Source organism: Pan paniscus, chromosome 4 (genome assembly GCF_029289425.2).
Source record: "Pan paniscus chromosome 4, NHGRI_mPanPan1-v2.0_pri, whole genome shotgun sequence".
Lineage (NCBI taxonomy): Eukaryota > Metazoa > Chordata > Mammalia > Primates > Hominidae > Pan > Pan paniscus.
Window position 1 is genome coordinate 106,913,649 of NC_073253.2, and position 24,128 is coordinate 106,937,776.

General features: G+C 40.7%; 1 long non-coding RNA gene across 1 annotated transcript in view; it reads left to right on the forward strand.

Annotated features, from left to right (window-relative positions):
* The window catches only part of LOC117980345 (uncharacterized), a 210,739-nt gene that overhangs the window by 139,738 nt on the left and 46,873 nt on the right, over positions 1–24,128 (forward strand). Inside the window, exon 2 of the long non-coding RNA XR_010112216.1 lies at positions 12,425–12,641. This is a non-coding gene — a long non-coding RNA (uncharacterized LOC117980345). The remainder of the gene's footprint in view (positions 1–12,424; positions 12,642–24,128) is intronic.

Below are 24,128 nucleotides of genomic sequence, written 5' to 3' on the forward strand. Positions count from 1 at the left end.
GTGTGTCAGCATGACTGGTGTCTGCAGATACTTTGTTCCTCAAAATCTCCAGACCAGGTAGCCCATCATTAAGCTGTATTTTGCAATAATCACTGTGTCCCTCTCATCCCCCAACACAACCCACTTCAGACTCTGACTGCCTCATGTCTGGCCTGTATAATTAACCTCATTAATGCACTGTCTGTCCCCAGGACCCTCTTGACCATTCTGTCCCAAACACCAGGATCAGATTCTTTTTTTTTTTTTTTTGAGACAGAGTCTTGCTTTGTCACCCAGGATGAAGTGCAGTGGCATGATCTCGGCTCACTGTAACCTTCACCACCTGGGTTCAAGCGATCATCCTGCATCAGACTCCTGAGTAACTGGGTTACAGGTGTGCACCACCACACCTGGCTAATTTTTTGTATTTTTTAGTAGAGATGGGTCTTCACCATATTGGCCAGGCTGGTCTTGAACTCTTGGCCTCAAGTGATCAGCCCACCTTAGCCTCCCAAAGTGCTGGGATTGCAGGCATGAGCCACCATGCCCAGCCGCAGGATCAAATTCTTATCATGTCATTTTAAACTCCAATGTTGCTCCCCGCCGCTTACTGGATAAAGTCTGAACTGTCTTTGAAGCCCTTCACAGTCTGGCTGCAGCCTACATTTAGAATCTTACTCTTCTCTTTCCCGCTCCCTATGGTCCAATCAAATCACACTGCTTGTTTTCTTTCCATGTGACTTTTGGCTTTTGTGAGTTAGCATCTCAGATAGCATCTCTTTTTATGCTATGCCTTTTACACAAAATACCCTCTTCTTACCCTCTTGATTATAGAAATCTTGCCTACCATTCCAGGTTCATTTCATATCCATAGTATGTAGTAGTTTATGATATAGGTACATATGTATATCAAATATGCATGTATGTGTATGTATATGCATAATTTCATTCAATTATATAAATAATACAGGCTCTTTAAAAAAATTAATACATAAAACTATAAAGAAGAAAATAAAAATTACTTGGAATTCCAACTTCAGATAACCACCACGAACATTTTTGTGACTCTCCTTTCTTGTATTTCTTTATGTATGAATACAAAAAGATATATATTTATCCTGTTATATAAGTGGTATAAAATCATACCTATCTTTTTAAATCACATCTAGTTTTATATAGAAATAAAACCTTGGGTTTTGTTTTGTTTATTGCAAACAAACAATAACTTTTTTTGTTTATTGCAATAACAAAAAACAATAACTTTGTTTTGTTTATTGCAAACAAACAATAAACTCCTTTCTCATGCTGTTCAAACACCATTCCCTCTGACAAACTCGCCACAAGTAAGCAATATTAACAAGTCGCTGCTTATTTCCTCATGCCTTTCTTTATGCACCTATAATCAGATGTACTCTATGTTACTAGTTCACTTTCAGAGTAGACTCATAATCTAAATATGAGACTCATAAATATGGAAACTCCTCTAATTACTTAATATAGAGTTAATCCATTAAAAATTTAAAAATCTATTTCTTTGTATATATGGCCACAAATAAATGCAAATTTATAAAAATGCATACTTGTCTCATAGTATTTTTTGCCATTTTTATTTCTTTTTCTTTTTTTCTTCTTTCTGTCTCTGTCTACATCTCTGTCTCTGTCTACTGTCTCTCTGTCTCTGTCTCTCTGGCATGGCATCCTCTTCCTCTAATATATTCCTTTTAATGGCTACATAATATTACATATTCACATACCACACTTTATTATTTCCCTGTTGATGGCTATCCATTTTGTTTCCAGTTTTTTGCACTGAAACAATACTACAGTAAGTGTGTGTGTATATGTGTGTATGTGGGTGTATGCTCTTGATTTAATTTTTTGGATTACATTTTTAAGTCAAAAAGAATGTATAGTTCTATTTTTAATTGATATTAAATTGCTTTCCAAAAAGGCTGTAGTATTCATATTCCATTAACAATGCATCTATGAGAATATATCTCAACTTTATAAATTAATCTGAGTCTTATCTGAGAGTTAATATGATTCTCTCATTGACCTGTTAATTTGCATTTCCATGACTACTGGAAAAGAGGAAAGTCTCTTCATATGTAAAATGATCATTTAGATTTGCTCTTGTGTGAATTACCTATTCCTATCTTTTTGTATAAGTTGCCTATTCTTATCCTCACATTCAGGTTGGGGTATCTTTTTCCAATCAAAGCAATTTGTATACTTCTGTGGTAGACAGCCTTCTAAAATGGTTCTCTATGATTCCACATCCTGATATTTGTGCTGTTTTATAACTCCCTCCTATGAGTGTGGGCTGGATGTAGTGGTTTGCTTCTGAAGATTAGTATATGGCAAAAGTGGTGGGATATCACTTCTGCAATTAGGTTACAAAAGACTATGACTTCCATTTTGTCAGTTTTCTCTCTGTGGCTCTTCTTTATGCTTGTGTGATGGAGAGGGCCACTTGGTGAGGAACTGAGATGACCCCTATCCAATAACCTGTAAGAAACTTAGGCCCTTATCCCAACAATCCTCAAGGAAATGAATCCTTTGAACATCCACATGAGCTTGGAAGCAGATCCTTCCTCAGTCAAGCCATTAGATGAGACTATAGCCTGGTTGGCATCTTGATTGCGGCATTATGAAAGATTCTGAAGCAGAAAACTCAATAATGTGGCCTGGATTTCTGACCCACAAAAACTTTGAGATAAAAATGTACGTGGTTTTAAGCTGCTAACTTTGAGGTTATTTATTTTATAGCATTAGATAATCAATAAAACTGCATGTGTTAGATTTTTATCTGGAAAATACATTGCAGATATTTTCCCTGATCTTTCATTTGTTCAGCTTTGTTTATGACACCTGTATTAGTCCATTTTCATACTGCTATGAAGAAACACCTGAGACTGGGTAATTTATGATGAAAAAGAGGTTTAATGGACTCACAGTTCCACAGGCTGGGCAGGCCTCACAATCTTAGTGGAAGGTGAAGGAGAAGCACAGGCACATCTTACATGGTGGCAGGCAAGAGAGCATGTGCAGGGGAACTGCCCTTTATAAAACCACCAGATCTCATGAGACTTATTCACTATCATGAGAACAGCATGAGAAAACCTGCCCCCATGATTCAATTACTTCCCACCAAGTCCCTCCCATGACATGTGGGGATTACGGGAGTTCCAATTCAAGATGAAATTTGGACTGGGCATGGTGTCTCATGCCTGTAATCCTAACACTTTGGGAGGCCGAGGTGGGTGGGTCATTTGAGGTCAGGAGTTCAAAACCAGCCTGGCCAACATGGTGAAACCCCATCTCCACTAAAAATACAAAAAGATTAGCCAAGCATGGTGGTGGGCATCTGTGATCCCAGCTGCTGGGGAGGCTAAGACAAGAGAATCACTTGAACCTGGGAGGCAAAGGCTGCAGTGAGCCGAGATCACACCACTGCACTCCAGTCTGGGTGACAGAGTGAGATTATTTCTCAAAAAAAAAAAGGTGAAATTTGGGTAGGGACACAGCCAAACCATATCATTCCACCCCTGGCCCCTCGCAGATCTCATGTCCTCGCATTTCAAAACACAATCATGCATTCCCCACAGTCCCCCAAAGTCTTAACTTATTCCAATGTAAACTCAAGTCCAAAGTCTCATCTGAGACAAGGCAAGTCCCTTCTGCCTAGGAGCCTGTAAAATCAAAAGCAAGTTAGTTACTTCCTGGATACATTGGGGGTACAGGCATTGCATAAATATACACAGTCCAAAGGGGAGAAATTGAAAACAAAACAAAGGGGCCACAGGCCCCATTCAAGTTCAAAATTCAATAGTGCAGTCATTAAACCTTAAAGTTCCAAAATGATCTCCTTTGACTCCGTATCTCAAATCCAGCTCATGCTGATGCAAGAGGTGGATTCCCATGGCCCTGGGCAGCTCTACCCCTGTGGCTTTGCAGGGTACAGTCCCCCTGTAATCTGCTTCCACAGGCTGGCACTGAGTGTCTGCTGCCTTTCCAGGCATGCAGTTCAAGCTGTTGGTGGATCTACCATTCTGGGGTCTGCAGGATGGTGGCCCTCTTCTCATAGCTCCACTAGGCAGTGTCCCAGTGGGGACTCTATGTGAGGGAGGCTTCAACCCCACATTTCCCTTCCACACTGCCCTAGCAGAGGTTCTCCCTGAGGGCTCCACCTCTGCAGCAAGCTTCTGCCTGTACATCCAGGTATTTCCATACATCCTCTGAAATCTAGGTAGAGGTTCCCAAATCTCAATTATTGTCTTCTATGCACCTGCAGGACCTATACCACATGGAAGCTGCCATGGCTTGGGGCTTGAACCCTCTGAAGCAACAGCCTGAGCTGTACCTTGGCCCCTTTTAGCCATGGCTGGATGGGCTGGGATGCACGGCACCAAGTCCCTAGGCTGCACACAGCAGGGGGTCCTGGACCTGGCCCAGAAAACCATTTTTCCCTCCTAGGCCTCTGGGTCTGTGATGGGAGGGGCTGCTGTGAAGGTCTCTGACATGTCCTGGAGACATTTTCCCTATTGTCTTGGTGATTAACATTAGGCTCCTCGTTACTTACACAAATTTCTGTAGCTGGCTTGAATTTCTCCTCAGAAACTGGGTTTTTCTTTTCTATCGCATTGTCAGGCTACAAGTTTTCCAAATTTTTATGCTCTGCTTCCTCTTCAATGCTTTAATGCTTAGAAATTTCTTCTGTCAGATACCCTAAATCATCTCTCTCAAGTTCAGAGTTCCACAGATCTCTGAGGCAGGAGAAAAATGCCACCAATCTCTTTGCTAAAACATAACAAGAGTCATCTTCACTCCTGTTTCCAACAAGTTCCTCATTTCCATCTGAAACCACCTAGCCTGGACTTTATTGTCCATATCACTATCGGCTTTTCGGTCAAAGCCATTCAACAAGTCTCTGGGAAGTTTCTAACTTTCCCACATTTTCCTGTCTTCTTCTGAGCCCTCCAAACTGTTCCAACCTCTGCTTCTTACCCAGTTCCAAAGTCAATTCCACATTTTTGGGTATCTTAATAACTGTACCCCACTTTACCAGTACCAATTTACTGTATTAGTCTATTTTCATACTGCTATGAAGAAATACCCAAGACTGGGTAATTTATAAAGAAAAAGAGGTTTAATGGACTCACAGTTCCACATGGCTTGGGAGGCCTCACAATCATGGTGGAAGACAAAGGAAGAGCAAAGGTACATCTTACATAATGGCAGGCAAGAGAGCATGTGCAGGGGAACTGCCCTTCATAAAACCATCAGATCTCATGAGACTTATTCATTATCACGAGAACAGCATGAGAAAAACCTGCCCCGATGATTCAATTATCTCCCACTGGGTCCCTCCCATGACATGTGGGGATTATGTGAGCTACAAATCAAGTTGAAATTTGGGTGGGGACACAGCCAAATCACATAAACATCTTTTCCCATACAGAATTTAAAATTTTTACATAATCAAATATGTCTATTTTTTCCTTCACGGCTTTTAGATTTAATAGAGTATAAGTGTGTCTCCAGCACCTATGTAATATCTAAAATCTCTTAAATGTTTTTCTAATATTCTTAGTACTTTTTTTTTACTTAATATTATTTTTGACTTAATATTATTGGGGAAAATACATAAGAGAGTGATTCTCAGATCTTTTTCTATATCTCCATTTTTCAAATTAGAAGTAACATTGATTTCTTTTTAATACACTTTTGAAGTACATTATCTACTGACCATTGAATACACTTTTGAAGTACATTATCTACTCAGGGTACAATCCAATTTTGTTAAGCATTCATATTCTCAGATTATAAAACATTTTTCTTCTAGAAAAAAATAAGGATAATTGAAGTAATTCCAGAGCAAAGCAGTGATAAAGAAATTAAAATGATTGTAAGACTCCAGAAAGGAACGCTTAGATTCTTATTTATTTCACAAATATTTATTGGAGGCATTCTGTCTGCCAAGGACCATACTAGGTTCTGAAGTGTAAAAGGGTAAAGAAGACAGATACCTTCATGGGATCTTTGTACAGGCACTAAACCAGGTATTGCAAGTGTGGTGAATAATACAGGGGGATAGGAAACTGTTGCAGGACTTTTCTTTAGTTCAGCTAAAGACAGGGTTCTTCTCTGTCCCACAGCCATGAAAATTTGGGCTGACAGATGGCTTAAAGGGTGAGTAAAGTAGGGTTTTATTGGGTGAAAAGGGAAAAACCTGAGGAACAGGGACTCTTGCAAGGCCAGAGTCCCTCTGTTAGAGTGCTTCCCTCCTGGCAGTTTGAATCCCAGGTTCCACACAGGAAGGCGAGGGACGAGGTTCCTCCCTGCTGCAAACATTATGAACTTCCTGAGGCTCCACCTCAGTGGGCAGGCTGTTTGGAGTTTCTCCAGGGACTCCCTCCCACCTGGCTGTCTCATTCTCCCCTCTAAAGAAGTACATCTAACTGCCATTGGATTAAGGATAAGGACAAAGACCGATCTTAAATCCTTTCTGCTGACAGGGGGTGTTGTTTTGGGGAAACAGCAGTCAGAGCTCTCTCAGAGGCTGATATAAGGGTCCCCAGCAGAAGGGGCCATTGTCAGAGGTTCCAGTTGCATGACTGTTTGGAGTTTGGTGGCCTGAAGGCAAGAACCGACAAACCAGGTTATTAGAAAACATGTATCAAAACAAAACAAGGGGAGGGGTAAAGACAGCTCAAAAATTCTGAGGCCTTTTACCAGTTTTCTCAGGGAGAGGAAGGCCAAAAGCCCAACTGGCAAAAACAACTTTACCCTTTTGCTGCATATCTGGTGTCTGGGTTCACTTCCTGTGGGCCCCAGCCCTAAGCCAACCAGTTTAAGGTTTGGGGAATTAACTCTTTCCAATTCGGAGGATGCATCTGAGGGGAGTGTCTTGTAATATGGAGACATGATTACCTATTGGTGAAGAGACAACAAAAGAAGAGAAAGGAATAAAAAGAAAGTGTATTTTTCAAAGAAGTCCCAGGGGTTCAGGATGCATTCTAAAGGGGAACAGACTGAAGATGAATGGCTACCCATCTAGAAAGAGGGGAGCAGGCATCCTTGGTTCCCTTCTCTTCCTAGCAGATACCCAGGGTACATGAGGGAAAGAAGGAAGAGCATCCTCTTTCCCTCTTCCATCCTTGCATCCCCGAGTCCTGGTGACCTTGTCAGGTCCCACCATGAGTGCCAAAGCAGCTTGTACCCATGAAGCAGGGGGGCCTAGGGGGTGGGAATCATCTGCTCTTACCCACATATGCCCTATCTCCCCTGCTGTCAGTGGCCTTGGATTCCCTAGGCCTCATTTATGCCATGGATACTAACATGGCCTTTATCCATGAAATAGGAAGCTTGGGGTTGGCTTAATTGACAGGAATCAGCCCTGCTCACCTGCACTGTGCTTTTTAACCTCTGTTGTCATTTGCCTCTGGATCCCTTAGATCCAGTTTTCTTTCCTAGGGCTTTGACCTGAAGCTTGGAATTGAGTCTGGGACAAAAATGTGTCTGGGGGAGTTGGGGAATAGTGGGGAGGTGTTTGTATGGACTCCTTATCATAAACCAAATGCTAAGGTGAAACTGTGGAACTGAGTCCTCCAACAAGGGGGAGGAAAGGATGTCTTGTGACACATCCAGATAACTGGTGGCTATAGTTATGCTTGCTAGGATTTGGGTGCATGGTGCTTAGCTTTGGTTAGTTCCCTTGGTCTTCCTTTCCCAAAAAGGAAACCTTCGCATGATGTGCATCACCTGGCAGTATTTGCAGGATAATTGCTCAGAACTAGAATATTGATCCGAATTTCTATATTACCCACCCCTTTTGTTCTTTCTGAGCTGCAGCCAGGGATTGCTAGTTGATTCACAGGAGCAAGCCTAAAATGTAGGCAAAGACTTAAAAACAACTAGTGAGTTTAGAATTTAATGACAAATGTATGATAAGTTTTCAAATATGATTTCTCTCTCTCCAGTCCTCATATTTATTAAAAAACAAATCATCATAGGAACTGAGTGGTTTGCAAAACAGACTTTAGCTTTATACTTGGCCTGATTATTTGCATAAAGTGCAGCAAGAATAATTATTTCTACATAGGCCTTTTGGATTGGCTTTGATGGAATTCTGTTCCACAAGGAATCTCAGATAAGACTTTTTAAAGCCAAGCCCAACCATGGGTTTGTATCCTCAAATACCTGTGAGTTGGGTGATCCTCTCCTCTTAAGGTCCCAAGATAAACTTGAAGCTCCTAGACCTGTTAGTGACATTCTTTACTGACCACAGGTCAGTAACCCTGTACAGGGACTGTGTAGGTGATAGTATGAGGCTAGTTTCCCCACTAGGCTTTTATTGACTCTGCAAGTCTAGATTGACTCCTGAAAGGGAAGCATACCCTTCCAGTCAAAGCCTTGGTAAAATTACCAGTTTTTCCAACTGTGTCCTGTTGCAAAAGAAAAATGGAGTCTTACTGCACTGATGCAAACAACTATATTGCCATAAGAATACTCACAGTTTCCAAATTCTAGAGAAACCAGGCAGAGAGAAACAAACATGCTCCAAATCTTGATCACAGGAGTGTATACCTTACTTAATTATTAAAGGCCATAAATAGCTCAAAATAAGTTTCCTTGGCTCTGAAAAACTAAAAAAGGATCACCAATATTCCAAGCAAAAGTAAAAAGGTTTCTTCAGCTTTCTGAGTTCAGTCCATTTAGTTAACTCTGGTTTTGCTCGATATTCGTGAACATTTCAGCTCTTCATGAGTCTTGTTCATTTTCCTTTATTCCAATGTTACAATCTGCAAAGTTATCAGAAACCTGATTGTCTCAAATAAAATCAGAAATTGTATCTGAAAGCACTTATCAGAGTCTTATACCCTATTATAAACCATCTTTTGAAAAGAATTAAAACAAGACAACAATTGTCTGTGAATAGCAAAATGTCCAGGGTAGTTAAAATTAGAAACACAATTGACAAAGAAGCTTGGTTATCCCTGTGGTTTACAATAACTTAACATAAAAACCTTAATTGTGATTGATAGCATATACTCAGACATTAGAATTTTAGAAATCCCATGCAATTTTGGAACATATATTAGCATTATTCACCAAGATATAACCTAAAGAAGACTGAGCATCATTTTGGCAATCCCATGTACCTAAACATGCCAAATAATCCTGTTTAGCTCTCTTTTCTGGACACTTTAGGGGCCCTCTTAAGTATTCGAAAAGCCAGATGCCAGGGAAGACAATTTTGAAACTTTTCAAAATTTTGATTTTGAGAAGGCTGTTAAATGTTCAAGGTTTGAAACACTTGATATTACGAAAGAGAGTTCCAGATTATCATACGTGATTTCTATTGCCAAAATGATGACTTAGACATTTAAAGAAGCAAAAACCTTTTATAACCCCTTTAAATTTAGTTAATAAGTTCACACAGAGAACCTCTTCTGCAAGATTAATTTCCACAATTCTTCCGCCACTTCTTCGGCTTTTCCTATCTTACTCAAAACTGAAGTTCAAAGCTGAACCCCTTCCAGCCAGCGGGCTGTGCAGGACCCTTGGGCTATGAGTCCCAGCCTCTGCAGGAAGGGGAGGGGGAGAGAGGACTTCCTGCTCACCTGTCCTTCCCAAAAAAGGAAGGAAAGGGCCTTTCTCCTGACCCCCCTGCCCCCGGGAGCCACCAGGTTTGGGGGCATCTTTCCCCCACCCTCAGAAGTCGGAGGATGAAAATGCTTAGGAGCAACAGTGAGAAGGTTTGAGTCCCCATTTCACTCACAGCTTCTCAAGCCTCCACGTTGTGTGTCAAAAATGTTGCAGGACTTTTCCTTAGTTCAGCTAAAGATGGGGGTTCTTGTCCCTCCCACGGCCATGAAAATGAAAATTTAGGCTGGCCGATGGCTTAAAGGGTGAGTAAAGCAGGGTTTCATTGAGTGAAAAAGGAAAAACGGGGGAAACTCCCTCTGCTAGAGCACTTCCAGACCGGCAATTTGAATCCCAGGTTCCACACAGGAAGAGGAGGGGCCAGGTTCCTCCCTGCTGCAAACACAGTGAACTTCGGAGGCTGCAACTCAGTGGGCAGGCTTGTTGGAGTTTCTCCAGGGACCCCCTCCCACCTGGCTGTCTCACAAGGACAACATGTGGCAGGGAACCCTAACAAAGACCATGATGGAGAAGACACATTTAAGCTGAGACGTGAAGGGTGAGAGACCTGTAAATCCGACAAAAGAAGTCCCAGACAGAGGAAACAGTCTGAGTAACTTTCTAGGTGAGAGTGAGCATGACACAATTGAGAAACTGAACAGGGAAAGATTAATGAGCTAGAGTTCCAGGTATATGTGAGCAGCAAGAGCTGAGCTGGTGAGGTAGTAGGCACCAGGTGGTGGAGAACCTCATAAATGATGCAGTGGAATTAACACTGTATCCTTATAGGAATAGAGAGCAATAGAATGATTTCAAGATTGAGAGTGTCATGATGAAATCTATATTTTAGAAGTTGCTCAACTTACGGTTTGGAGAACGAATTGAAACAGAAATTAAATTGAGGAGACCACTTAAAGGACTGAGTAAGTCAAGTTTCAGAATTGCAAACAACCTTAGCTAATTTAAAAAGTTTGGCTAGGGCCAGGTGCGGTGGCTCATGCCTGTAATCCCAGGACTTGGGGAGGCCGAAGTGGGAGGATCCTTGAGCCCAGGAGTTCAAGAGAAGCCTGGGCAACATGGAGAAACCCTGTCTCTACAAAAAATACAAAAAATTAGGCAGGCATGGTGGCCCACGCCTGTAGTCCCAGCTACCCAGGAGGCTGAGGTGGGAGGGACACCTGAGCTGGGAGGTCGAGGTTACAGTGAGCCATGATCACACCACTGCCACTCCAGCCTGGGCAACAGAGTGACATCTTGTCTCAAACAAAGTTATATTATCTTGGTGAGATAATATAACAGTGGCTGGAGAGGACATTGGGTCAAAGGAGTTTTTTTTGTTGGATTTTTAGTTTGTTTTAACACAGGAAAGAGCTAGTTCAGAATAAATGTCTGAAGATACATGAAAGAATATAGCAAACCAAAACTGATATAGGCTATTAATTGGAACCCTCAACAAGGTGATTTTTTAAAAAAATTTGGCCAATATTTAATGGGGATGGGAAACTGACTTTTAATATAAAAGAAATGGCATACCTTATTATTAAAATTCTGATTCAAATAAGGAATCTCTAAGCACTAAACGTTATACAGCGTTTAATTTATTTGGAATTGTCTTATATTTCAGAGATTTTTTTTTTTACTCAAAACTGGATATTTACTCATTCCAAATCTCTATGGATAAAAGTAACTTAAGCATGTTAGCTACAGGTTTTGTTCAAAATATTTTAAAGTCCTTTTTTCCTAGATTCATGTTGGCAAGAAGTTTTCCAATTTTTCTGTAGTTCTTTCTGTTATAATTTTCAAAATCAGGTAATATTTTGGGTGTATTTATTAGATAAGTCACTCTCTCCTGCAAAACTATTATTCTTTATGTTACAATGTACTCTACATTACAAGGATGGCAGCTTATGTAGGGGGTAGTTGTAAAGTCAAAGTGCTAAGTGATAATAATGTTCTCTCAAATTAATCCTTGGGTATCCCTTACACTAAATATAAGTGGAGTGTCCATGGTTTGGTATATACACTGCTCTATGGTAATATGCATGTATACATGTGTAAACTAGACAGTGATGTCAAGGATATAATAGCCTGTACATATGCAAAGTATAATTCTAGAGTATTTTTAATTATGGGGTAACGAGGAGAATGAAAGCATTTTTTTAAAAGAAAAACAATAATGCTAAGTAAACTCTATACATTCTGAATATCTTTGTGTGACTCTGAGGATAATAATGGTGATTCACCACAGTGACTGATGCTGACAGTAATGATTACTCCAGTGTCTGTGTGATGAGGAATGAGATAATGAAGATGGGCCTTGTACACACTCCAGGGATTAGTTTTTCTCCTCTCTGACAGCACCATTTTGGGTCATATGAGCAGTGAGGGGACCTGCAGGCAGAATTGCTCATAATATTTAAATTGTTATTTGCTCAGCTCTCACTTTTATTCTTACTCTCTCTTTAGTGGTTCATATATAATTGATTTTATATAATCAAATACACGTTTGATGTTTCTCCACTGTGTTAGGCTTGAGGATTTCACTTGCCTCCAAACAATTGTCAGCTGGCCAACTTCATTGTTGGCAACACTGTGATTCTACTTATACATCCTTGCATCCTGCAACGGGAAAGATCACAAAAACTCATTTGTGATGGACCAGAGTCAGAGGAATATGCTTCTTTGTTTCATTTTGTTTGGTTTAAATTTCTATTCGGTAAGAAACAGGCCAATTTATGCTTTGTTTATATAGGAAAACCTAAATTAACTGTTACTGTTTTTCTCTAATTATTTCAAGGATGCTCTTCACTTCTTACAAATTGGCATGCCAGGCTGCTGCTCAGGTGATCTGCCTCTTGGACCGGCTCTGAAAATGGGACAGTGATCAGTGCAAGATCCCTGAGATGCTGAGACACGATGGGATGGAGGAAAGCTATGGGACAAGTGGCCTTTCATAGGAGGAGGAGCTCCTTGTCAAATGTGAGGAGCGAAGCAGGACAGGAGCATGAGAACAGGTAGGTGTAGAGATGTGGAGACTTCCCATTTGCTGAGACAGGTGAGAGATTCAGAAGTTTGACAGGAATTTTGACATGGAAATGGGAAGACAAACTGACCAGGGAAACAAAGATTGCCAGGCTGTTCCATTTGAGAGCCCAGCTGAAGGTGATGACCATGCTTTTATGAGGACAGCAATCTGACCAGCTGTCAATCTTGCTGTAGCAGTCTTAGCAGGCTGGGTTAAGGTAGAGGAGCTCTTCATTTGAGGAAGGACTGTATCAGAAACCTGAGGAGAGAACCAAATTACAAAAGACTAAGGAGTTAAGACATGAAGGTAAATGTCTTAGTTTATTCCTGCTGTTATAAAAAAGTACCTTAAATTGGGTAACTTATAAATAGTAGAAATTCTATTTCTCACTGTTCTGAAGCCTGGGAAGTCTAACAGATTCAGTGTCTGGGGAGGGCTTGCTCTCTGCTTCCAAGATGGCACCTTCTTCTTACTGCATCCTCACATGGCAAAAGGGCCAGTTCATCTTCTGAAGCCTTTTTTTTTTGGAGACTGAGTCTCGCACTGTCACCTGGGCTGGAGTGCAGTGGTGTGATCTCAGCTCACTGCAACCTCTGCCTCCCAGATTCAATCGATTCTCCTGCCTCAGCCTCCTGAGTAGCTGGGATTACAGGCACCTGCCACCATGCCCAGCTAATTTTTTGTATTTTTAGTAGAGAAGGGGTTTCACCATGTTGGCCAGGCTGGTCTCAAACTCCTTACCTCATGATTCGCCTGCCTTGGCCTCCCAAAGTGCTGGGATTATAGGCGTGAGCCACCGTGCCTGGCCCTGAAGCCTCTTTTATGAGGGCATTCATTCCATTCATGAGTGTTCGGCCCTCACGACTTAATCACTTCCTAAAAAGCCCACCTCTTAATACCACCACAACGGGGATTGAGTTTCAACATGAACTTTGAAGGGACGCAAACATCCAAACCCTAGCAGTAGGTTGATTAAAGAGTCCGGTAGACATTTCTAAGGCAGTGGGGCATATAGGTGTGGAGGCCCCGGAGTGCTGACATGTGGAAATGCAACAGTCATGAAGCTGCAGTCATTAACGTAACTGACAAAACCTGTACAGCATAAAAAGGCTGTTTAATTTTATGCCAAGTCCATAATTTTTGCAGCATGTAGCCCTAAGCTTGTTCCAATTGCAAATATTAGTCATAAATTTTATGATCCAAATAGTGATTTCTACTTTTTGAGCACAGGGAAGGCTAAGCATAACAGGTTGACTTGGGGAGGAAGAGTCCCATTTCCTCCTGGGAACTGAAGGGCCTCTAATAGATGGTTCACTGCCCCTCTAGACAGACCTTAAGGGATTAAGTCAGCCCTCAAGTGAGTGTCTAGGAAACACAGCCATAGCTATGTGACTCACCTGGGAAAGCACTAGTTCCAGGCATGCTGGGACAGATGTCCTACCCCAGAGCATACAGTCAGTGTACTTTTAGTCAAGACTCAGGGAAGACACAAAAAAAAGGTCCTGTTCTTTTCTTGGTCACAGAACATAGAGGTGTATAAAAATCTTTACTTTAAATAAGTGGCATGAGACAAGAGGAAACTGGGCACTAGTCCTTGTTCTGATAGTTTCTATGGAATGTAGAGGAAATTATTTCACCTAGTGGCTGAATGGTGCAAGGGTTTTGTTTCTGGACTCTGAAGCCCCACGCTGTGGGTCCAATCCCACCATCTCCATTGATTATAGTAACTGTATGACCGGGGAGTGTTATTCAAGCTCATGTATCCTGATTTACTTTTGTATACGATAGAAAAAATATTGGTTGTGGGTAGTAAATGAGATAGTATTTGCTAAGGTACAGTGCTTGGCACATAGTGAACACTTGGTAAAGTCTGATGCTTGTATGGGCCTGTTTTCTCTAAAATGAAGTTCTTGGACTACTATCTTTTTTTTTAGCTCTGAAGCTCTACGATTCAGTGATGAAAATAATTTTTTATTATTGTTCCATAGTAGGAGTCAGCAAACTTTTTCTGTAAAGATCTATAATCTCTGACATTACTACTCAATTCTGATATTGTAGTGTGAAAGCAGCCACAGACAGTACTTGAAAGAATGGGCATAGCTGTGTTACATCAAAACATTATTTACAAAACTAGGCTGTGGTTGAGAGTTGACCCATGGGAAGTTATGTGCTGACCTTTGTTGTATAGAATTTTAAAAAGTGGAGAAAAGTGAAATGCAATTTGTAATGGAAAAAGGACACAGCAAATCATGTACTGTAAAATTGTATAAGCTTATAACATATTTGTGTAGCCCAAAAAGTTTTTTTATATTGAGCATATGAAAGAAAGCAGATGCTCTACAACCAAAGTGGATAATAGAAATACAATAAACGGCATTCATAAGCTTAAATGTTTATAAACCTGGGCATAAATGTATAAAATAAGTGAAATGGAAAAGAGTAGGCCAGAAATTCATATCTGCTACAAGTTGAAAGAAGACAGGAAGGTGGAAATCATGCAAAAAGCATAAGAAACTAAAGTTGTAGCAAAGAGCTAATGTTCCTTCTGACTCCATAATTAAAGAGACATGCATTACACAGGTTCAGTGACTTGCAGAGTGATTGCTCAAACTTCAAATCACATTTGATCTGATAGGGTCATCTGAATATTACAATGACTGAACTGTGGGCTACTCTCCTTATGAAGTTAGCCCAGTGACTAGCAATCACCCAGCAATCAGGCCTTCATGGCATCTGGTACCTTGACAAACAATATCTGACTTTACAGTAGCTATACTTTCCATGAGCACAACCTGAAATTATGTTGGGAAAAGACAAAGAAGAAAAGTATAATAAGTGAAAAAGAGGCACGAAACAAGAAAGGTACAAATGAAGAAATACTAATGTAGCAATGTAAAATTAGAGTCCAAATGCCTCACTGGGGCATCACCCTGGGAGACCTGGGAAATCACACACATGCTATAGCAAAGACCCTCACCATCCTCAGGTCTGTTGCAGCCCCCCGCCGCCCCCAGCTGCTCCACAGATGTCTCTGTGCCACACTACATTTCTCCCCACTGCCAGGGATCCCCTGGGGTGGTTCTCTTAACTAGAGTTTACTCATTCTAGAAAGAGCAAACAGGATATTATTTGAGCAAATAATTTACTCTTTGTCTTTTTCCTTCCTTTTATTTCAAACATCCTAATACCTGACAGAAAACTCGATATCGACCTTTTTTATCTTGTGCCAAGGCTTAAACCCTTTAAAGAAATGGTGCCAGGTACCCCAGAGAGGAAAGAGAGAAAAGATAATGACTTTCAAGTCCAGCAGAAAAAGAAGGCAGGGATTTCCAGAGACCGTGTAAGGAGATTAACGTGAGAGGGTTTCTCTAATATTAGAGATCCACATATTGCTCCGTGGCCAACTCTGACAAAGGGAAGAGACCCCAAGGGTGGTTGCAGAGGGCACCTAAGGCTGGTCCTATAATCCAGTGCCCTCAGGTTGGCTGCTAGGGCTGATAGCCCCAACTGGACTGTAGCAACAGGCCATCTCAGTACGACCACAGCACATGACCAGAAGAACCAACCTGATGTTCTGACAATATATAAGTTTTTTGCACAGTCCTTGGAGGTGGGGAGTCCAATTGAGGACTGAAATTATATTTTCCACCAGCCTTGATGGAGGGGGAGCCAGGGCAGATTTCAACTGATTTAAATCTATGAAGAAACATAGTGATTCTTGAAAAATAGGATCTGTTGGCTGATATTCATATATCAACAAATATTTGGGAATGAGGGCTGGGAAGGAAGAGGAACTTTCCTATTCTAACTGGCACAGTCTCTGAATCTGAACCAGCAGGCTCCCTGTAGATCAGATCAGGTGTGTGGAGGCAGTGTGACCACAGTGGCTGAGAAAGAGCAGAGGGCTGCCCTGTAAATCCTTCAGGGGGTAAAAGAGGGCCCAGGAAAAAACATGGAGAGTGGGTGGAGTAACATAATTGAAAACAGCTTGGAAAAGTGGGCCTAATTTTTTTTGAACTAAAAATGAGTAAAATGTCTTTTCAAGAACTGAATATAAAAATGAAACCAAGAGATAAAGAAAACTCACTATATTTAGTTGTTCACACACACACACACACACACACAGACAGCGAGAGAGAGCGAGAGAGAGAGAGAGCGCTAATACAGTAGCCACGCAATACATTAAGAAAATCTTCTCCTCCTGTACATTTAATAAGTTATCTGGTTGTGTGATGATCCAGTGCTTGGAGATCGGGGGAGCAAGAGGCTTCCTGACCCGCTAATAGACCTTAAGCGCCTGCGGACCCATTCTACTGGAAAGCAAAACTACTGGGGGTCGGGGTAGGCAGTGTGGCCTTTTCTGTCTGCAAACACTGTGACTTCTTGAAGAAAGCACTCGGAGCAGAGGAAGGGAGAAGGACACTGTCCAAGCAGGCCAGGTTAGCTGAGTCAGCTTTGGCAATCTGGACAGCTAGTGTGGTAGGCCATTTTCACACCCACTTTCTGACCTAACTCTCATTTCCAGTGAGATCAGTGGGATCTAGGTAGCAAGTTACTTGCTTAATCCATAGATTTGGTGTAATCTTCATTGTTGTTATAAATTATACGAGTCCCCTTATGTAATGTATCTTATTTAATTATTGTAATCGCACATGATGTTAGGCTCATTGTACATATTCTGAGCAATATGCAATTCCCCAGAGTGACTAGTAGAATAATTCAAACCAGAACCCACGCACTTACTTTCTCTTTATAATGCTGCTTCTAACAACACAGCAATATTTGCTTTCACCTGCATTCCACAGAGGTGGCACCAGTTGTGGGAAGAGATCAATGTCACAAAGCCACTGAAATCTGTTAAGGACCATGCAAGGTCAATGATAATTTATTTTGAAATGTCACATAAAGAAAGAAGGAATCATGTGAAAGAGAAAAAAAGGGCCTTTTAGAAATAATTAAGAAGGGCTAATACTTAGCACCTGGAAAATATGAGTTTATTTTTGTTATGTTAATATACTCATTATTAAAGCCCAGTTCTGCACTGGGAAGTCCAATAAGTTGAACAGGCTTTGAAAAGACAAATCCAGACAAAACCACTGACTTCGTTTTATAAAATTGCATTGATTACTGTTATAATGAAAGAAAACATGCATAAGGTTAGAAGGCAGCAAAGTGAATCTTTTCTATTTGAAGAATTAAGAATCCTTAGTACACAGGGATTATCCATTATCTGCAAATATGTTATTAGATTTTCTCTTTATGCATCCACCCTTTTTTTTTCTTACAAAAACTGTCACAGATGTGGTCTTAAAATCCCTGCAGTGTTCGAAAGAAGCAATACATTTTTCTACTCCTGCAGTGTGAGCCAACCATCAACAGATGAACTAAGCCCAATCACTCCATTCCCTTTTTTATGATATTAGCATACTGGTAGATTAGCAAAATGCTGTTAATACTGTCTATCTTTGTTCATTGGTTTAGTCATTCAGTCAAAAAATATTTAATGAGCATCTAATATGTCCCAGGCACTGGAAAAACAGAGATGAATCAAATAGTGGACCCTGCCTACATGAAGCTGAATTTTGTAGTGTAGGTGCATGGAAAAACAAAGAATTGGGATGATATTTTGAAATATTATGAGAAGTCACCTTGTTTCTCGGAAAATCTTTTTACTTTGTGGTCTTTTCACCATTTAACCAGGCAGAGAAACTTAGGCTGATTGCCTCAGAGAAGAAAAGACACAAAAGAATCCAGCCAGAACAGAGTCAAATTACTGGCTGAGAATATGAAAAGAAAGCCTGGAAAGCTTTAATTTCTAAGCACCTGGCCTTTGGGGGAGAGGGAGTGGAGCTTATCTTTTGTTTTATTTATTTTATTTTATTTCATTTATTTTATTTATTTCATTTATTTTCAAATTCTAAAACCTTGGCTCTGCTTCAGTAGAGTAAAACCTGGAAGACTGACCAGTTTCTACCAAAAACCAGGGCATGGGATTGAATGTATAAAATGCTTTCCTGCCTCAGAGGAGAAAGACCCTTTCTGTGTTGAGGGAGGAGCTTTGAGAAAGTTGAGAAAGCAGAGCTAGAGTGTTCAGATGCAAATGTGGGGTCTGCTGAAACCTCTGCATGGAAGCTGAGGAGATGGAAGGGTGCCACCTAGAAACATTTAGGATCTGAGAATAGAAGGTGCCCTGCTTTCCATCTGGAGTAGCCCTGCTGGCCTTCTGTTTGGTCATTGCCTATGCCAAACTACATGTTAAATATTTTTAACATTTTCCTTACACTGGGGAGTTTCAGTGGGTTTTCATCAGAGGGTGTAATATGATGTGACTTGTGTTTTGAAAGATCACTGAGTGAAGATGAAGAGGATAGACTGGAGGAGGAATGCCCAGAGACCCACAGAAAAGCCTGGAAGCAGTGGTACAGGCTTGAGGGGATGGCAGCCCCAGTTGTGAAGTGTCAGGACTGACTCAAGTTCACTTCTCAGGGAGAGGAAGGAGAGAGACTGTGGGATTGCTCCCAGATTGCTGGCACAGTGGGCTGAATGGTGGTGCCATTAACGGGTAGATAATTCAGGAGAAGGAGGGGGCTTAGGAAGGGAGATAACGAGTTCGGTTTTCATCTAGATGTGCTATGAAATCTTAAAAGTCCTTGAGAAATTGGAGAAATATGAACTGGTTGATCATAAGGTAAGGAGGATTTGAAGCTAGTGGAACAAATAAACACACTGTGTTTATTAATGAATCGTGATGCCTCTCAAGGGAGGTCTCTGGTTCTATTGGAGGGCTCTGCCCTTGGCCTATTTTTTCAAGAACTTGGATGTAGACACAGAAGATATGCTCACCAAATTGCTGTATGATGCAAATATTGAAGAAATAGATATTACAGTAGATGACTGAATTAAAAATTCAGAAGGCTGAAGCAATTGTCTGAAAATAACAGGATGACACTTAGAATAAATATAAAGTCTTACATTTAGGTTTAAAGCAAAATAAATGGCACAGTTACAGGATCTGAAGGTCTGGCTTGGCAGCAATTTCTCCCAACAATTAAATCGGGATTTTTGTTGGCTTAAACTTTATGATGAATCAACAGTGTGATGCAGCCACTTAAAGGCAACCCCCTCTCCAGATGTGATGAAGAAGAGTTTAGAAGACACACTTCCTAGCAAAGTTCCCTCAGTTTTTCAAAACTAAGTGTTTTTTAGAATAAAAATAGTTTAAAGAAGCCACAGATTAAAAACCAAGGCTTTTGGTCATTTATTCCAAACACACAAGGCAGGGAATTGCTCTCACTTGGTGGCTTTATGTCCCTGATTGCATCAATTCATCCAGAGACAACTCGTGCCCACTGAATAGACATGTGCTTTCCTGCATTTTCCAGGTCCTTTCAGCTGGGTTGGGACCATGTGACAGAGTTCTGGCAGATAGGAATGAGAGCAGAAGTGATACGGCACTTCTGGTCCTAGGTTCCTAACTGTTGCTGTGTCTCCCGTATCCTTCTTCCTCCTGATCAGAAGAACTTAAAGTCATATGTTGTGGTGCTGGCAGACAAGATGGAGAGAGCCTTCACCCCTGAGTCACTGGATAGTAGAGAGCTCTGCTGACCCACATGACTTCACATGAGCAAGAAACAAAATTTTGCAGTTATTGAGCACCTGCAGTTTAGGGGTGTCTCTATTGTTGCCACTAGCATAACCCCCCAACCCTAAAAGCATTTATCCTTGAACATCACCTGGCAAAGGTGTAGCAATGGCTTAGCCCTTATACTTCTCTACAAGGAACTTCTGAGAAACTCTGCTTGTAGCCCCAGTTTTGAGGTTTTTGGTGGATAAATAATGTACTCACACACAAAACTGATGGAACTCAATTTTAGTAACATGCCAAAGAAAACCACTCTTCTGGTCCACAATTCCTTTATATTAAAAAAAGTACCAATTTATACTAAGGCATTAAAAACATTTATTCATAAAATGTAACACACTTTGTGAATTATCCCAGAGAATGTTCTTATATTGGCTCAGGGTTTTGACGGGCCCTAAGGTCCCTTCCAGTTCATGAAGTAGAGCAGAAATTATAATGTAAGTATAATGGAGGAAATCTTAGAAGTCATCTAATGCTACCAAATACCAGACTTTATAGAGTAGGAAATTGAGCCTACTCTATATCTCGAATTGAGAGAATTCGAGATATTTATCCCAGGTTTCTTTGATCTCCTGAATTCCATTTGCAGTGTTCTTCCCAGTACATTGTTTTAAAATTATAATATTTAAAAGCAAACAATGACAACAATAAAAAAACCCTCTTAACTCTTTTTTCCTTGCAAGGAGCTGATTCCTTTCTCCTGAACCTCTTCCATTGTTATGACTCCATGAAAGGGGACAGAGAAGTTTCCTTAGGAACAAAGAGAGGAAAGAAGATGTACAGCAGATGGGAAATCTGTGCAAGCATAGAGCCTACCTTATTCTCATACTACATAACCTTTCCTGGTCTTTCCCCTCTTCTTCTTCAAGCCTTTTTCCTATCACACACATACACACACTACAAAATCTTTCTGGAACAGATACCTTATCTTCTTTCTCATTCCAGTTTAAACTTAGTCTAGGACAGTGATATTTTTAGTTCAATGAAGTTTTTATAAACTCTAGTTTATCATTTTAACCCCAGAGCATCCTTATCTCAAGGATCTTTCCCTATTCTCCACCCCCTAGTTTTAACTCTTTGCTGCAGAGCTTAGAAAGAAGCTTATTAGAATGATGATCCCTTGGTTAAACCAAGGTCTCCTGCAGCTCATGTCATCATCTGCCAGGCTGTCACTCAGGGTAGCCAGTGGTACCTCCATCATGGACAGATGTCCAGCTTGTGCTCACCACGTTGGGAAGCCCAGTGGTCAGTGCCATTTTTTCCTTTTTCCCTTGTACCTTCCTGCCCAACTATTTGTTGCTTCAATTGGCAATCTCATGGAATGGCCAGCAGGCCCCTGTGTTTTTTCCTTCTACAGTCAGGTCTAGGTTCATGAGAATCCTAGGAGTCTCTGCCACCCTTGACTTGATTCCATGGAAAACCAGGAGAGTGATCCTTGCTCTTTGGACATTCACTAACCTTCCTTGACTTTCCCCTAGCCCCTTCTCTGTGCTCCAGGAACCCCATGGTGGGGCCACAGGCTCCTGCAATCCTCCAGGAGGAAGGAGATGCCAGTCTTCCCTTTGTACCATCTACCATGTGCCCTCATTTCACTAGAGAAGTCCTTAAAGACCTCTGCCTTTGGAAAGTCAGGAAGTCAGTTGAATTTTACCTCCTCCCACAATAGAGGTGGGAAAGAAAGGGACACTTACTACTTCAATAATAATAAAACCAACGTAGCGCTTGCTGTGTGCCAACTACTTTACAAACACTCTACATGATAACTCATTTAATCCTCATCATGACTCTAATGAGTAGGAATTCTAAAGAAAGTGACTCTTTTGTTTTTATTAATACTGAGGTAGAAGTATAGTGAATACTGCTTCATAGGTTCTACCGAAATACTCAGTATTACAGCCCCAAGAATATTATAGTCCAAGTCCTTTTGCTCTCAGTTTAGAGCTCTCTCCAAAATTACATGATCACCAGTCAGTAATCCTGAAGGAACAGGAAAAGGTGTTGTTCTGTGTATCACACTCTTATGCTACAATTACTTTGCTGCTTACAGTAGGAGAGTAATATGAATGTATGCATGTCGGTTTACATCTTTTTATTGCTTTTTAACTGTAAGAGTGATAAATGCTATAACAAATTCAAACAAGAAAGAAATGTAACAAATGAAAAATGATTTTTGGTTAGTCATTTGCCTCATCCCGTTACATTTAACCACTTTAAACAGTTTGAGTGTGTGTGTGTGTGTGTATGTTTTCTTTGTGTATACTTTCCTCAGTGTAGATACAAGTGTACATATATAGATATTTGTTTTAATTGTTGTAAAAATAGGATATGCTATACATGCTTACCTATATGCATATATATGCTATATGTACCTATGTGACACTCCTTTTTGTGCCACTTAGCCAGCCAGAAATCTCGGTGGCCATCAGTGCCTCTGCCCGGACTTCACTCAGGCCCACTGGGCTCACTCGCAGGCTGCTCTCAGCTCACACTACTGGCCCAGATCCTGTGCCCACCATGCTCTGCGCTTAGCCTGTGGCTGGTCCCGGTGTGCAGTGACAGGCTTCCTCCTTGGGCACTGGCGTCTGGACAAGGCGGGATGTGGCAGTGCCCAAAAACTTGGAGATGCCAGAGCCCCAAGGGATGTTACAGCTTTTTATTCATTTAACATAGCACCACATCAGTGCATGTAGATACATCTCATTTTTTTGGTCATTTTGTTCTATTCCTTGGTATGGATGTTACATGAATTATTGATCCATTTTCCTATTGATGGTATTTGCACTGTCTCCCATTTTTTGCTGTTATAACAGTGTTACAATGTACACATACAGACACACACGCACACACACTCACACATGTCCCTTTCCCGGTAGACCCAGTACTTTTCTAAAATAAATTCTGTAAGTGGTACTTCTGGGTTGTAGAATGTCTTTATTTTAAATTTGAAAAATTCTGCCAAATGGTCTTTCAAAAATGTCATACGAATTTACACATTACAGAAATTACACATTAACAGAATTTGAAGGGGTTTACCTCCTTATCCGCTTAAAAACACTATATGTCATCAAAATTTTATAAATTTTGCCAATTTAATAAGAAATAACTTTTGTGTATTATGGATTATGTAATTGTCAGTTTGAGCATTTTTCAAATATTTATTGACCAATTGTAATTTTCTCTCTAAAATGCCTCTTCTTATTTGTTCATTTTATTCTCCCTCCTTCTGATTTTGGTCTTTTGATGTTGTTTTATTGGAGTATTTTAGCTATAATGGATGTTAACTCTTTGTCTTTTATCTGTGTTGCAAATATTTTCCCACAGTCCTCATTTGGCTTTTAAATTTGTTCTTGTGAACTGGTTTTTGCCAAAAAGAAGTTTTGACTTTTTAATCATTCCAAACTGTCAACCTTTCCTTTATGGACTCTGGGCCTCCTGTTAGACTTAGAAGGTTCTCCCCATTCCAAGACTGTAAAAATGTGGACAGTGTATTTATTTAGAGCATTAGATGACCAAATTCAAAGAGGCCACAGTAACATAATTGATAGGATGCCAAAGAAAATAGCCCGAAGCCCTGCCGAGGAATCTGCCTAGCCCTCCTTTTCCCCTCCACTGTACTTTTCCAGCCTGTGATTATTTGTTATGCCTCTAGGCAGCCCTGACTTTCCATTAAGTCCTCCTCCCTCCTCTTTTATTCCTGTGCAGAGAGCTGTTTGCTTTTCAGTTTTTGCTTTTTGTTTTCACAGACTGTGATGGCCAATAAGTGCGACCCCTTTGACCTGTACTTCTCCCTTCCTAGGACCAAATGCAGCATTACTGACTATATGTACACCTTCC